The sequence below is a fragment of the Gavia stellata genome, chromosome 3 (genome assembly GCF_030936135.1).
Source record: "Gavia stellata isolate bGavSte3 chromosome 3, bGavSte3.hap2, whole genome shotgun sequence".
NCBI classification, from domain to species: Eukaryota; Metazoa; Chordata; class Aves; order Gaviiformes; family Gaviidae; genus Gavia; species Gavia stellata.
Window position 1 is genome coordinate 68,541,868 of NC_082596.1, and position 17,617 is coordinate 68,559,484.

The following is a 17,617-nucleotide window of genomic DNA, read 5'->3' on the forward strand; positions in this document are numbered from 1 at the left end:
CTTCACCTTTTTTTTTTTTTTTTTTATGACAGGAGAAAAAAACAGTTGACACAAAGAGCAAATGGGTACTAGCTACTACGCTGTCTACAACCAGAACATATATTAGGTTATGGTCCAACTGCTTTTTAATGGTGTATACTGTATAATACAAGGTACCTCTCATATGTGATTCTAAGAGATCCTGTTTTAGTTAGGTATCACAGAATCCTCCTGTTGGCTATTCTGAGCTGTGTGTACCAACAGTCTGTTTTGCTTTACCGAATACACTGAAATACTGAAAGCTGTTTTTCCTTTCTACTTTGAAACACTGGATCTGAACTTCAGCTAAACTAAGATCAACCTTGACATAACTTTCTGTACCTCATTGTCCCGGTGGGCTTTGCAATTTCCCTTTTTGATGAATAACCTGTAAAATGTCTCATGCAGAAATATAATGATTATTGTATGAGATAAGGAAAAATCACATTTTCGCTAACTGAAATGTAGAATTGTATGTGGACGTACTTTAGAAATATCTGAATAATTTCCTAAAGCTTATTCTTGCTGCCTCTGATGCTGGTAAGAGTTTTGCTATGGATTTCAGTGGTCACGGCATTAATCCGCAGCTCAGTTTCTTCTATCAGTGTTTTTGTATTGCCCCTGACCTCATACATTGTAAAAAGATAATGTAACAAACAAGGAGGTAGACATTGGGGGACAAAAGAACCCCAAACAACCCTGTGCTATGGTCTGCACAGTCAAAGGTTTCACAGCTTTATTTGCAAATCCCGCAGTAGGCAAGACATTAACATTTAAAACCTTTTCTTGTCCTGGACTTCTATAGAAACCTTGAACAGGAGAATAAAGATCTTTGAAAAAAGGTGTCCTAAAATAAAATAAGATAAAAAGATAAAAACCAAGAAGGCAGAATTAACTCTCCCAGAGAGCTTATGACTCCACTCTAATGGTTGCTGTTGGCAAGCTAACAACCATTAGCTGAAGAATTGAAATGACTGCAAACATTAAGTGGCATCACAACATTTAAGATGCTACAGATGTTTGTCTGGGGATCAGTTAAACTACCTCATTCTGCCTCATCAATGACAAAAGTCCAATCCTAAAATTTAGGTGCACTGAAGGGAAAGTACCCTTTCATGTCAAAGTTACAACCTGCTATGTTCAACAAAATTTTTGACTAGTATGAAGTAAAGTTCACATGACAAATCATTCAAATATAGCTCTGAATGTGTAACTGATGTGTGAACAGGACTGTACAACAGAGCCATTTTTGTGAAATTCTAAACTACACCCGAGCCTGCTATAAAGTTTATTTTTTTCCATCTTTGTGTTACAGTATGCCAATAGTTTCATCCCTCATGGTATGGAATTATGGAAATTACATAAAATTTAACCTTGTGGTCATCAGAATGTCTTTTTTTTTTTCTTCACACTGGGGAGTCAGCACAGGACTGTCTCTTCATTTCCCCAGCTCTAAGTCCTTTCTGCCATGTATTCCCTCTATTTCAGTTTCATACTTTTGTGAAACAAGAAAGTTTATAAATAAAGTAGACTTCCACTTGGTGAGATGGACGATGTCATGTGGTTCGTTTCCCTTGTCTCTGGATTGAAACCTCCACTCACACTTAGACTGAAGCATTCCACCACTTTTACCCAACTATGAGCAACCGGAATTATTCCTTATTTCAAAGAATATTACTGAAATGCAAGCTCCTATTTGGTCAGTGGCAGATTATCTTTTTATTTTCCCTATGTGGTTCTTCTCCAATGCAAATTTGCTTCAAAATTGAAAAGCATGTCCATTCATTACTCAAAACTGAGAGACCTGGGCAGAAAAATGACAAAATGGAAAACAGCTTGTTTTCAAATCCTATTAAAGAGAAAGAAGTCACATCATTTCCTTAGTAGGAAGATTGCCAGATTTTATAAGGCAATGACAATTTAAAAAATATGTTAATTATATAAAACATATTTTATTCAGTGTATTCAGATTTTCTACCTGAGATAAGAAATTCTTGTGAAGTGCTCTAGGGGGAGCAAGAAAAGAGAGCATACTGATTGCAGCATCAGCAAAAGTGTACACGAGGCAGCACTTCTTTCAAAACACTTTCCTGATGTGCAAGGTGATAGTATTTTCAACAAAATTTTGCTGAATATTTGTGCATGTGGAGTTAAGCAGGTAGCAGTAATTTTACAGTGAACTGATTTTGGTGATTACTTATCACTACTGCAAAATGACATTCCTGTTCCACTGCTTTTAATTTGCCATTCTGTTTTTTTCACTGATTTTGCATGAATTAACTAATCACAGCAAAAAGCTGGGTTAAAAAAAGTATGATATTTTCTGATGTCAAAAGAATTTTTAAAAACTCTACAATTACAGCTGAATGGAGCACTTCACTGACCTCTCTAATCATCCACCATTTGTGCACTTTGTTACTGCTTTAGAGAGAATGACAACATAAATGCTACCAGTAATTATATATGTACTGGAAATTTGCCCTTTCCTTTTATAGAAAACAATCTAAATGCCCTTCAGATGTCATTCTCAAAAGTCTGAAGGCCTCCTATCTTGTGATTAGGCTAGAGCTTTCCTACCTCTTCTGAAACCTAATAAGGTTTCTGACATTGGCATCAACTTCTGGAGTGTTTTCAGCAGTTGAACATAAACAGTTTAATCTGTTCACTTCATACAAGAGTTGCGTATCATAACCAGTGAAATGCTTGTTTTACATGAGGTCTACTAGGTCTAGAAATCAACCCAAACCAGTAAATCTACAGAGTGTTTATATCCCCTCCCTGTGCATGTTCAAATTATTAGACACTTCTGTAGTTTTGTTGCCTTTTCATTTTCTCTGCTCTTCAGTCTGCTGGTGGGCTGGCAGATCCTGGTCGTAACAGGTGAGGGATAGCTTAGGAGGGTACTGCCAGAGGGAGGAGTGAAGCTTAAAACCAGCTGGAACCAGCAAGGAAATTTGCAGGAGAGACCGGGGCAGGAGCAATGACAGAGACTGCTGAGTGCCTCCTGCCTTCCTACACTTCCTCAAAATAACTGAGCAGCAATGACGCTCTTGTTTCCTTCACATATCTACGGATTGCAATACAAAACTCCAGGCTCGATTTAAGCTGCTTTCCAGAATAGCCCATGTTAGGGAAGCAGAAAGGCAGTGCTTCAAGGGCAAGGGCTGTTTTTGTGGAACAATTATCACAGTTCCTTTAAGATCTGGCTCTACTTGAGTATACAAATGTATACAGTGTAATGGACAGCTTTCCTTATCTCAGGCTAAGGTGTGGGAAGATAGGGCAAATCCCCCTGAGGCACCTGTGCATTCTGGACATGTGTGCTGGTTTTGGCTGGGATAGAGTTAATTTTCTTCGTAGTAGCTAGTATGGGGCTGTGTTTTGGATTTGTGCTGAAAACAGTGTTGATAAAGCAGGGATGTTTTAGTTACTGCTGAGCAGTGCTTACACAGAGTCAAGGCCTTTTCTGCTCCTCACCCCACCCCACCAGCGAGTAGGCTGGGGGTGCACAAGAAGTTGGGAGGGGACACAGCCGGGACAGCTGACCCCAACTGACCAAAGGGATATTCCATACCATATGATGTCATGCTCAGCATATAAACTAGGGGGAAAGCTGGCCGGGGGACCGCTGCTTGGGGACAGGCTGGGCATCGGTCGGAGGGTGGTGAAAAATTGTTTTCATTTGCATCACTTGTTTTTCTTGGCTTTTATTTTGTTGTTGTTGTTATTATTTTCCTTTTCATTACAATTTTTATTATGATTATTATTAGTAGTAGTATTAGTAGTTGTAGTAGTATTTTATTTCATTTCATTTATTAAACTGTTCTTATCTCAACCCACGAACTTTCTCACTTTTCCGATTCTCTCCCCCATCCTGCTGGGGCAGGGGGGAAGCGAGCAAGCGGCTGTGTGGTGCTTAGGTGCTGGCTGCGATTAAATCACAACCATGTGATGTTATTTGATCCATATAAAGACAGTCCATGTCTCCTTTTTCATCTATAACTATGATTTCTTAGTGGCTATTATACCAGACAAAATCCCTTTGGAAAAGACCCGCACAGTGGGAAGATATTTGTATGAAGATTAATGTATCAATGAGTTATCTTGTGTCTTTATTGCCATTCCTTCTCTATAGCTCCACATAGGACTTAAGAGGAGGAAGCGTCTACGTTCCATGAGGCATTTCATCCAGCAAATGCCTGTGAAGAACAGACTGGGCTACTGCACAATATCCAAAAGTCCGTGACCTCTTCAGGTTCCATTGCCAGTACAGCAGATGATCCTTATTTGCCGAGTTGTAGTGCTGCTGTGTAACACAGCTCACGGGTGGACAATCTCCGCAAGCTTTCTGAGAAACTTTGCAGCAGATTTCCAGTGCGACATTTTGCCATTTCTGCAGCTGCAGTTTCATCAGCGAGAAATTCAGAACATTAGGCCTCAGTCTTTTCCAAAGATGGATATGAAACATAAGGTAAACAGTTGCAGCTTCTGTTTACTAGGTTTAAAATAATCTGTGCGGTTCCTGTAATATAGGAAAATACAGGATCATACTCTTCTGTCACACTGTTAAAATGGTCTTCATATACCATCCCACTCTCTGTTTTATCTTTCCGTTAAATGGCTTCCATCTAACTGGCACAATGACTGTATACTATTGCTAGTCTGCAGCATGAATTAGACAAGTCTGGCATTTTTAATTTGGCATATTTAACAGACATATGGAGCCCAAATGTGATTCCTTATCTGAAAATCAGACTTTGTTAAATTAGAAGATTATCCTTACTTCTTTTTTAATTCACTTTTTTTTTACCCCAAGGATAATTATAGTTAGTTTATACTAGAAATTCTGTAAGAAATTAAATTTACTTGCACGTTGTAACAGGCCCTTCTCTGTGCTAAACTGCATGTCCGTATGGAAAGGTGTTCCACAAAAGGATTTAAACAGTTTTTGCATGCAGTGTATTGTAGCCAGGTGCTCAATTACTGATGAAAAGAGAAAGAGAAGGATCAGAGGCTGTCTACTTTTCAATTCCCTAATAATTTGAGGGTATTTTTAGAGAAAAACAACTGTGATATGAAAAAGAGATTTGCCAGGAAATGGATCCCTTTTGTTTCACGTATTTTTTACTTTGTGTAGCCATATCTTCCATGAATACAAAATAGCAAATGCAATATTAAGCTGGGGTAGCTCACTTGGAATGTCTTCCAATTAAAAATTTGGTAGGTTACCTAGACTAAAAGCTTGTTTGTCTTTGTTCATATCTGAGCTTGGGTCCAGATACATTATGAATCACATTGTATGTTGTATAGTAGCTCAGCCGAGTACAAAACTGTTAATGGATTCTTGCAGTCCAGTGACCAATTTCATTTCTCTTCAAGATTAATTGAGAAATTCGGTCATTTCTGTAATAGTCTAATGATCCAGGACAGTGATTGATTTAAAGACTTTTTCTTCATGTATTTTTCTTTGATTCAGAGTCATGGGACAATATGATCATCAAACAGAAAATCAACTTTTAATAGGTGAGAACAGTACTGTTTCATATAGTAAGAGCTGTTTTCCAGTATAGGAATGCAGGATTCTGTTAATAAAAGCAGGCTTTCAACAAAATAACTATCCTTACACCTGGCCACATCATGACTCCTGCAAGAGAAATGAGAAACATAAATCTTCTGACCTCAGGAGAAGGTAAAGTGGAGGTTCTGAGCAACCACAACGTCCATTGCATCCAGTGTGCATACTTGATGCTCTCTCATGCAGGCCCCAAGGAGAAAATTATTTCAGACTTGAATTTAGATTTTTTTTTTCAAATTGTTTAAATAATGTTATTTATATTTGTAAAAACTTTCACAGTTGATGAATATAAATACACAACTGCAGCAAGATAGCATGCTGTATCAGTTCCCATCTGAACAGAAAAACTTCTCTTAAGGAGCAAAAGTATAGGAATGTTATTTTTTTTTTTTTTTCCATACTCTGAAGTGGAAGACAAAATTTTATTTCATTAAATAGTTACAACTGCTTCAGCCCCTAATCTGTGGATTTACTTACTTTGTACTGGAGCAATGGATTAATGCTCATGGCACTATTGGAAAGGTAGCTGTTACCTCATTTCTGTAGATGAGGAGGAGTCGTCACGTGAAGGCTAAGCAAACTGCCTAAGAAATTTGAGAGGAATTCAGCCTATTGTGCTTCACTTCTTTGAGTTAGAAAAAACATTTTCCTTCTGATAACTATGATCAATATAAAAATTCTCACTCCAGTTTTTATTGCTCCTGAGATAGAAGCAGTTTTCTACAGTAGATCTCTAATTAGAAATTAGAATTAAGATTTTCTAAAATTCTAATTATAAATTTTAATTAGAAATCTACTGGAAAAAATGTTGAAGAGAACTTTCTCAATTTGAAGCTTTTTTTATTTGGAACAGGATAAATGTCAATAAATTTAATGACTTGAAATTACATTTAAAATCAGTTTTGCAGTTCTTTACAATGTCCCCCTGCAAAGTTATTTACAATGAAAATGTGTGATTTTTAGATTGTGACTAGCTTCTAAAACAGTAGTTATTTATATTAATTATACAGATAAAAATAAATTACTGGTATTTCAAACTGACACAAACAAAAAATAATTGGCTCTGTGTTTTGTGAAAGTTTTAGAAACCTTGAGTTTATCTTAGTTTGTAACAGAAAAGTTTCCAGCCACTTCAAATACATTAATGAATGAGGCTAAGGATTGTTCTTCAAGTTTCCAGTGATTCCACAGTGGTGATGAGTACCGCAGCAATGCCGTATAGCAGTATTATTTTAAACTATAACCCCAGTGCTTAGGCTCAGGTGGGAACTGTGTGGGATGGAAGTCAGCCTTGGGCCCAGTATGCTCCTGTGGAATAATCGCTGGAGGTAACTTAGGAATTAAATTTATATTAAAGGTACAGCACTGAAGAAATCTTCAGGGTGGAGTGTGGCGAATATGCAAGGAATCCATCCCACAGAAGCTCCCTAGGCAACCTTAGATGTTGGCAACACCAGGGGAGAAACTACATGGAGGGTGGAGCGGAGCGAAGACACCGCAGCCAGGCTCTGTGATAAGACGGGAACTGGAAGGTACTATGGAACTGACAAGCTGCATATTTACTACCCTGAGCTGCGTATTTACCTCCCTGAGCCAACAGTCTGTCATTTTTTGATAAAATACTATCTTTGGGTGAACTTTGCTCATTATAATCTCATTATAATACCAGAAAACACACCTCCATCCCAAAGCTACCCACCTCCAAGGTGTGACCACCCCTCACTGAGCTTGCGCTCTGGATTTTTCTTAGTCTATACCTTTAAAAGCAGAACGAGAAACTTGTACACCAATTATAATAGAGGTATGTAAGACTAGAGTCACTCAAGCTCCACCTGTAAGGACAAATAATATAAAAATGGCTTAAGGGAGGAGGGATGCCAGGGAAGATACCATCGCAGACCACCTCTGACACCTGGGATCAGTTGATGGGCTGAGCCTCTCTTGCCCCCCACAGGGACGCCTTTGGGTAAGATTCGAACACTTGGTTATACCGAGTGCTTCCCCGGGAGACTTAGAAATCTCTATAGAGTTGCTTTATAACTTAATGCATTTGTAGCCAGGCATATTACTCATATTCTTGGTATTTACACGGGCTTTGCAAGCAGTAATTTTATCACCGGCAATCCAAAAGAACTTGTGTATCTATCTGTTGCTTCAATAAACTGCACTATTCACTAATCTAGCCGTGAGAGTTCTCATTGAAAGCCACCAAATCCCTTAAGTGTGGCCGTGCTAGTTCACGGAACGCGACTAGACTGAAAGTACATGGTGTTACGTGTGCATCCGTAATCTTGAGAGTTCAATACATCGAATGTGACCGGACTTGTAACACAGAGAATTGGGCATCATTCAGAATCTAAGCCTAGCCACCCCCAGCCCCTCTGATATCTGAGGACAAGCTGGAACGCAAGGGGGTTTATTTTCTGCCAAATTGCCTTGCCCTTTAATGCGACAGCCCCTTCTTCCCAAACCCAAAACAGGAGTGGCTCCGTGGTGTTCTCCAGAGGAGGATTTGCACAGAGCTGCAGTATGAAGTGTTTCAGGATGCAAGGTTTCTCATGTAGATCTGAATACACACCCCCTGCCCCTGTGGTGTGAAGTAAAGGATATCTTTAGGTTATCCAGGGTGATTACAGTGTATTTTCTGCTTCATTCATTTTCTTGTTATACTGAAATTCAGCTCCCCACCCCTCCTCAGTCAATGGACTGGAGTTAAGCATTATCTGGCTTCACAAAAACTTCAAAAATTAAACTCTTCCAACAGAAGAAATCCTGTTTACATTGTAACTCCTAAAAAATCTTCATTCCAAGTGGCATTTTAGCATTAACACACACATGGGACAGTAATTCTGTAATGGTTGGCTAGCTAGATATCATCACACAATGAAATGACATTTGTCAGAGTGCCAACATGTATATCCCTATTTTTCATCTGGTCACTTCTTTTTCAATTTGGTTTTCTAAAACATAAAAACAATCACAGAATCACAGAATCAGTACGGTTGGAAAAGACCTGTAAGATCATCGAGTCCAACCTGGGGGGGGGGGGGGGGGGGGGGAAACCCACAACACACAACATCAAAAAACCCACAAAAAAAAAAAAAAAAAAAAAAAAAAAAAACCACAACACAACCACAAAACCCACGCCACACAACAACAATAACAAGCCACAACCCACCCAACACCACACAGCACCATGTCCATCAAGCTACATCCCACAATGCCACATCCACACGCTCCTTGAATACCTCCAGGGAGGGTGACTCTACCACCTCCCTGGGCAGCCTATTCCAGTGTTTCACCACTCTCTCAGTGAAGAACTTTTTCCTAATGTCTAGCCTGAACCTCCCCTGTCGCAACTTGAGGCCATTTCCTCTAGTCCTGTCACTAGTCACTTGGGAGAAGAGACCAACACCCACCTCTCTGCAACCCCCTTTCAGGTAGTTGTAGAGAGCGATGAGGTCTCCCCTCAGCCTCCTCTTCTCCAGGCTAAACAACCCCAGCTCGCTCAGCCGCTCCTCATAAGACTTGTGTTCCAGACCCCTCACCAGCTTCGTCGCCCTTCTCTGGACACGCTCCAGCACCTCAATGTCCTTCTTGTAGTGAGGGGCCCAAAACTGAACACAGTATTCGAGGTGCGGCCTCACCAGAGCCGAGTACAGAGGCATGATCACCTCCCTGCTCCTGCTGGCCACACCATTTCTGATGCAAGCCAGGATGCCGTTGGCCTTCTTGGCCACCTGGGCACACTGCTGGCTCATATTCAGCCGGGTGTCGATCAACACCCCCAGGTCCTTTTCTGCAGGGGAACTTTCCAGCCACTCATCCCCAAGCCTGTAGCGTTGCCTGGGGTTGTTGTGGCCGAAGTGTAGAACCCGGCACTTGGCCTTATTGAACTTCATCCAGTTGGCCTCAGCCCATCGATCCAGCCTGTCCAGATCCCTCTGCAGAGCCTTCCTACCCTCAAGCAGATCAACACTCCCTCCCAACTTGGTGTCATCTGCAAACTTGCTGAGGGAGCACTCTATCCCCTCATCCAGATCATCAATGAAGATATTAAACAAGACCGGTCCCAAAACCGAGCCCTGGGGGACTCCGCTTGTGACCGGCCGCCAGCTGGATTTCACCCAATTCACCACAACCCTCTGGGCTCGGCCATCCAGCCAGTTTTTTACCCAGCGAAGAGTGTACCTGTCTAAACCACAGGCCGCCAGCTTCTCTAGGAGAATACTGTGGGGTACAGTGTCAAAGGCTTTGCTGAAGTCCAGGTAGACAACATCAACAGCCTTCCCCTCATCCACTAGGCGGGTCACCTGGTCATAGAAGGAGATCAGGTTGGTCAAGCAGGACCTGCCTTTCATGAACCCGTGCTGGCTTGGCCTGATCCCTTGGGTAACCTGCACGTGTCCCGTGAGCGCCCTCAAGATGAGCCTCTCCATAACCTTCCCCGGCACCGAGGTCAGGCTGACAGGCCTGTAGTTCCCCGGATCCTCCTTCCGACCCTTCTTGTAGATGGGCGTCACGTTGGCAAGCCTCCAGTCATCCGGGACCTCCCCCGTTGACCAGGACTGTTGATAAATGATGGAGAGCGGCTTGGCAAGCTCTTCCGCCAGTTCCCTCAGCACCCTTGGGTGGATGCCATCAGGCCCCATAGACTTATGAGTGTCCAGGTGGCATAGCAGGTCGTTAACTGCTTCCTCCTGGATCATGGGGAGCCTAATGTACCATATAAGCCAAGGAAAAAAGTACTAACACATTTTGGGGCTTCAAGGATATTAATGTAGTTATTTTATATCACTCAACTTGCTACAAATATAGAATCCAGGTTTAACTTTACAAGTGGATGGGAGCAAAGAAAGATAGACAGAAAAATAAAAGAAAACATGTTAGAGATAAGTACTGTGATTCTTACTACCCCAAAACAATACGGTCTGTTAATACAGTCACAGTGATAGTCACACTGTAATATCTTTAAAACAAACCTACTTTCTAGCTCCCCATCTGTCTCTTGTACAAATAATTCCTTAAAGCACTAAGCATACATACTATAAGTTAGTGTAATTGAAAGATGATGAAATGCCAGAAGAACTATTTGTAAGCTCTTGTGTTGTGAATGTGTCCATACAATTACTGTAAAGAAAATCTCTCAGCAGCATGATTTGTAACATCACTTTACTTAATGATTTTTATTTTGCTCTTGTGGTGCTTCATTTTTATTTAAATGAAACTGGTTTTTGAGGGCCAAAAGGTTCACAGAGATTTCTTGGTATTTTTATTACTATCATCCCCTAATCCAAGCAGTTTCATTTATTTATTTGCTTTAAAGTAAAATACAGAATAATAGATTAGACTGAGTAAAGAAACCCTTGTGTTCCCTGCAAAAAAATGCAGGCTAGCAATGAAAGGGAAAAGGCAAAATTCTCTTGTATCATGGAGTGTTTCAAACAACCGTGACTAAGGCTTCCCACTCTGCCCTCAGTGATCTCTTCAGCAGAAATTTTACATCATGTTATTTCCTCAGAGAATGTTGCCCCAATTACATATCTAGGAACTGGATAATTAAACATTTCAGCGTATGTGCATGCAGGCAGCGGGACGAGTGTTACAAAGACTTAATAAAGCATTCTCAGCAATAGAACATGTGTTTTTCTTTGAAGGAAAGGCAAAAGGCCAAGATACATAAGAAAAGCAGGTTAGAGGAATGAAGACATTTGTTACCACACAGACCCTCCTGCGCTGCACAGAGTCTTCCAGAAATATGCAGTTCTTGGTGTCAGCTTCACAAACTGAGGAAGAATATTTTCCCCTCCTTTCCTGTGAAGCTGCCCAGGATCATGGCTGACAAACTGGACTTGCAGTCTATTTTAGTTTTTTTTCCTTTCCTAACTAAATTTCCCGCTATGCTGGAGGTCACGCCAGCCACTCTTCTTGGTGACTGGAGCAATTCAATACCTCCTTGCTTACGGTAATGGAAACAGACAGCGTTAATATGGAAGTATGGCAAATGCATAAAGGAGAACAGTAGAGCAAAAATGCAGAGGACAGCCATAGACAAACTGCTAGGGTGGCCCCAGCAGGAACCAAGGTAGAAGCTCTTTTTGCAGATAATTTTCTAGAGGGTAGGCTTTGAGTTGTAAGCAAAGATATGACTTATAGTTCTTACTGTCGCACTTATGAGAAACAGGATTTAGCACTTTCCCTATAGATAAGCCAGATTTGCACCCAACAGCTAGCAGAATCTATCATCGGTTGCTCCTCCCAACAAGAAAAACTCTCAGGTCTTCAACTGTGCCCAGCTATTTGGGACACGGAGGGCAACAATCTCACCTCTATAATCATCTTATATTTTCTGTTTAGTGCTATAATTATTTTGATTTATGGATTCTGACAACATTTATTACTATGCCTATTTGCATTGCTGTGACAACAACAAATGGACACTGTCTTCATGCAAAAAGTGAAAAATCCATTTCCTAAGAGGATTTAAAAACATACATATGAGGTGTGGGAGAAGAGAGAAGCATAAAGTAGGGTTGCATGACATCTTTAGAGCCAAGTATCAGTGAAGACTGCTGTCTCCCTATGCGGTCACTGGCAAATGAATACTTTCTGGCCTGTGGCAAATAAAAAGGATTACTTCTCAACACGAAGGACATTTTCATCTCCTCACCTATTCTTTTATACTCTACAAAATAGTTAGATGATGGCCCATCAACCCATTCCTGGAGGATTTTGTTGCTATTTTTATGACTGCACTAAGACATAATTCAGAAACTGTTGTATTAAGTGGAAATCTTTCCTTTGTTTTCAAAAATTTTGAGCAAATCTTTAATTTGTAAATGCTAAACTAGCTTAATAAGTATATTCTCATAACTACATCACAATAGTTGTAGCAGAGGTGTATACATCTCCTCCAAAGTCTTTCTAGAATTAGGTGATTCAAATTCCCCATCACAAAAATTGCTCTGTCTAAAATCACCCCCTAATTTCTTGTTGACAGCCAAATGTAAGGTGCATCTTATTATATGGAAATATATGAAAACATTTGTCTCTCATAAGAATTTTGAAGATTTCAATTTTTTTCTCCCACCTGCAACACTAGTAATATCTCGGGTATAAACATTTTTACATACCATCATCCAAAAACTGAATGGATGAATAAATAAATAAAGGTCATGTCAACAGACATATTTTTATTATTTCAAAAGATTTAATTTGTTTCTGACCTTTTAAAACTGTTAACCTTATTTGATATAACCCAACTCCATTTTGAAAAGAAAGGTCATTTTGAATTAAAAAGAGATTTTCTTTAGTTAACAAAGGTCAACAAGAACATTTCAGCACTTTTCTACCAAAATAATTCTGCATGGGGAAACTCACTGAGACTGCCTTTTTCTTACAAGTATATAAATCTTATGCTACTCAATGTTTTCTGAGAACAATATCTAAATAGCTAAATTAAGGAATATCATCAGCAATAAGATTGTAAATCCATGGCATCGACAGATTACTTCTGAAGATTCACACTTGATAGTATTACTGATCCTATATTAGAGCAGAATGTCACCAATGAATGAATCACACATCTTTACAACTTTTACTGGCATAATTATGCCAGCAAAGCCTACAGACTGTAGGTGAGTACAGGTGACTAAAGGTACACAAAGTATGCCTTCATTTTCAGTAGAGTCCTGCTTCAGCTGTGGAAGATGTAGCCCTCAGCAATCTAAAATTACTCTTGGAATCTTAAATTGACTCCTTTCCTTCCTTAAACAAAGAATCTGAAATGAGGCTTAGGATTCCATAGTTATAATGGCATTACAGTTAAATGGGACCATTTTGATAATTGCCTCACCTTTAGCAAAACACAGGATATAGATTTCCATTGCATTAACTCCAGTTTGAAATAAAACATCTCTTTTAGAAAAAACATTCCATGACGATGAACCTGTATAACTCTTGCTGAGTCAATTCTGCTGACTTAAAGAAAAATTGCCCTCATTTTGCTCCTCATTTCTAAAATGAATTTAGTGTCAGGTTCCCTTAGTTCTTACTGTGTTTTGTCTAATGAATTGAAAGGCTATGTTACGAAATTTTGTTCCTATGTTGATATTTACAGATTTTGGCCCAGTAAACTCTTAATGGAGTCCTTGCTAAGCTAAATACTGAGCTCCTAGTGTTTTTCACTATGGACATGTTTTATCTTTCTTTAACAAGTCTTACTGCTTTTCATTGGACCATTGGACCAGCATGTTTCCTGAATTCTGAAGAGTGGAACGGAGCACACTATGCTTATCATGGTTGCCCTGGAGCCATATCCAGGATTAATACCACCGTAACACCCAAGGTCAAGTTAGACCAAAGTGTATATATGAAACCACAAACGTCATAAAATCTGTCAATTTCTCTTTTCTCTATTCTAAATGGAGAGATGTTAAGATAGTTTAAAAGCTATAGAGAATAAAACAGATAATCTTGAAATCTTATTCACCAAGTATTTCTCCTGATTTCAGGAATACCTGACACGAATAAGAACCAATAATAGTTGCACTAAGCTATCTTGAAAGTTACATGCCCCTAAAACACAAAAAGAATAGCAGTTACGGAGATTTTTTATTTTTCCATTAAGTCTTTCTTCTACAAATAGCTATTTCAGTTTTGCCACTTCTATTGACGTTATTCAGAGCAAAGCAGGTAGTCATGGGATTTTTTTATTCTCTCAGTTCAGTAAAAGTTTTATGCGACATTTTTCTTAAATAATTTATCTTCTTTCAGCATCTGTCAGACCAGATTTCATTTAACACAAGTCTGCCACACACTTTAAATGTTGCAGGTCCTTTGCTGTGGTATACAACAGAAGAATTTTCAGTTGATAAGAAAGCAAGTCAATGTGAAACAAAACCTAGCAACCATAAAATCCATTTTATATTTCCATAGAATTGTTTTTTACATTGTTAAGCTCCATATCATATAGTTGATATTTTTGGCTTTTGAAGCATATGTTTGATATATATGTAGTACAAGCAGATAACTCTGAACCTACTCTACTTTGCAATTCCTACATCTTCTTGACAAAAGTAGTACATTTTCTTATTTATAAGATTACGTTTCAGTGACTTCTTGTATTAAAAGATCTGGATGAGTCAAAATGCTTATTTTCAACCTAAAGAAAAGGAAGGCTTGATCTGTAACCATTCTTTGATGTATTTTCATTTTTTCTGCTATAACTAAATCTACAGTGTATATCTATAGCTGTACGTTTTTTCTCTTGTTATGTGAACTTTAAGTTGTCTTGGTAGATACAGGTGATGTTGCCTACAAGCATCTTCCCAGTACAGATGTGTCAGGTGTCAGTATAAACGGATTGTTTCAAGATCCAGTATTGTCACCAAAGCTCGTAATCTTCACTGCCCTTGAAGAATTCATTGAGGTGGTTATTTCTGAGGTAAAGTGCTTCCACCATCCTCTGAATCTATCCATCTTTTTTTTTTTTAATAGGGTGTACTTAGGGATTTTATCATTCCTCCCATTATTTTTTTAGGAATGCCTATTACATAATTTTATTTTAGCAGGTGAGCATGTGTAGTTCTTCTAGAGCACCTCTAGAGTTGACATGAAAGCCCTCAAAAACTCTTTCTCAGCACAGCCCCTGACAGCTTAGATTTATACCCAAGTTTTGATTTTTCAGATCAAGGCATTGAAAAGAAACAGTAAGTGGATCAGTGCCTTTGCTCTTCCATACCATTTTTCACTGCTCCCTGAAAGACAGGCAGAGGACGAGATAGGCACAGGCAGACAGGCAATGTCAGCACGAGGGCAGGAAAAGCAGCATATTTCTGAACGGTTATGGTTGGCGTCAGCTAAGTTTGTCTGACTTGGCATTCACCTCCTTTGTGGTATCCACCTACAGCCTGTCACACAGTTCAGGACAAACCTCTTCTGCTTGAGCTACCTGAACAATTATTACTCTGTCACCATATGCCCTTTAAGGTAGCAATGTGACAAGAATTTAGGAGAGGCAGGAGTTGCGACCTTCTGGCATTTTGCACTGGACTGCATGCTGCAGTGCTAGAGGACTTCCCTGGAGCAGGACCAGCCTGAATAGCCAGGTAAGATTAAGCAGCAGCAGTATGGCACAAGGAAATCTCAATTCTGCTGATATGCTTTGAGAAGCTAAGGAAAATGCAGAATGTTCTGCTACAGAGCTCTTAGCTGATCTTCCCCAAAGTAAACCTACACTGAGGATCTCTGGAGCAGCTATGGCAAGAGCCAAATGATCCAACTTGGCAAGGTTAGACATCTTAGCTCCTCTGCTGGAAGAAGCTTTCCTTACCAATGAGAAACTGAAGCTGAAGCTTGTGTTCACAGCTCATCTGATGCTTGAAAAAGTGTCAGTGGTGACAACTCTTGATGCCTTGATTCTCTATACAGCAGAGCAGACACTTGGTAAATTGATCAGAAGATGAAATAAGAGCCTCACAAATACCTCAAGGATAGAAATAAACCTTGGGAGAAATGCTGCGATCTGATGGAACAAGGAAAATATTAAAACCTTAAGAAGACTGAAGCATCAGACCATTTTTGTTCAAGAAGACTGTGGGGAAGATGTGAAATGGTGGTGAAAATAGTCCCTTTTGCCTGCCAAACTAAGCAGAAATGGAGGAGGGGTCTAAAGCAGACAGTGGCCAAGTTCACATGCTCCCCCTAAATAGCATCTCCTTCTGCCACTGTCTGTGACAGCTAGTGGGATACAAGCTGACTCAGCATCAATCCCATACACAGCCCCCCAGTTAACATAAATAAACAAAAACCAGAAAATAGCTCTTTCCATAATCTGGTCAATATTTTTCTGTCTAAAAAGCAGGATTTTATCCTAACTGTATTACAAATCAATTTTATCATTTGATGAACTTCTCTAAAAGTGATTACTCTTTTTGAAATGTGTTTGTGTAAGTAAATGTGTATTCTGTGGCAACAAGGCCTAATGTTCCCACAATCACCTTGACATTACTTTATGAATACATCAGGTATTCAATACAACAAATTAGACAATAGCAATTATTTGTTAGAAATGCAAAACCCACTTTCTTAGAAAGTGGTTGAAGGCTACGAAATTCACCTCTACAGGACTCAGAAACAATATTATTATTTTAGGAACAGGAACTCCTATCCAGGCAAAATAGAAGTGCATTGTTTTGATCTTGACTTAATAAAAACAGTGTGTACCAGCTTGAAAAAAAAATCCATCCAGTGTTCCCATACAGGGAAAGACATATGACAGTTATTCACAGACTTGTTAATCTTCCACTAAGCAGCGCTAGGATATCAATGGGATGGACAAATGTAAAAATTTGAGTACACCGTGATTTGGCTAACCTGTTAAAACTCCAAGAATTACATGTTACGTAGAGTGAATAAGTGGCATGGTTTGTTTGCATACAATTTAGAGATTAGAAGATCTATTGTTCATGAAAAATTTTTAAACTACCACCAAAGTAAAGTTCGTTCAAAGTACTTGTACTATTATTTTCAGGAAAAACCCCCAAATTCTTACCTTAAATTTCAGAATATTAGAGTTTTCCTGTTTTTACCTGGACTTATAGCAAGTAAACTTTATAAGGTAAACATGGACTTTAACCTTAACCAGAGTTAAAAATTACATGAACCCATTCCTTACAGAAAGTTTGTGATAGCCTTCCTCAATTAAATAGTACCACACTCCACAAATAATTCTCACTGTAGTAATTAGGGCAACATGTGGAATTCAGTATAACCAAAAATTAATAAAGATATCTGAATCTAGTGCTTCAAAAGCAGATAGTCCACATTACCTAATTTGCATGTTAAATGGTACCTTAGTGTTGTATGAGCAAACTGTCATAATCTGGCCCTATGCATTTAAATTTTTATGGAGGAATATTAACTTCTTATTGTTCTTTAAATACTTTTTTCCCCAAAGAAATAAAGTCTGTGGTATCTTGATTACTATATCTGTAATTATGACTAAATAAAAGGTTTTAATTT

The 17,617-nt window shown here is 39.2% G+C and overlaps 1 protein-coding gene across 1 annotated transcript in view; it reads right to left on the reverse strand.

The window, feature by feature from the left end:
- Positions 1 to 17,617, reverse strand: part of GABBR2 (gamma-aminobutyric acid type B receptor subunit 2) — a 506,706-nt gene that overhangs the window by 44,686 nt on the left and 444,403 nt on the right. The gene's annotated exons all lie outside the window — the stretch shown is intronic.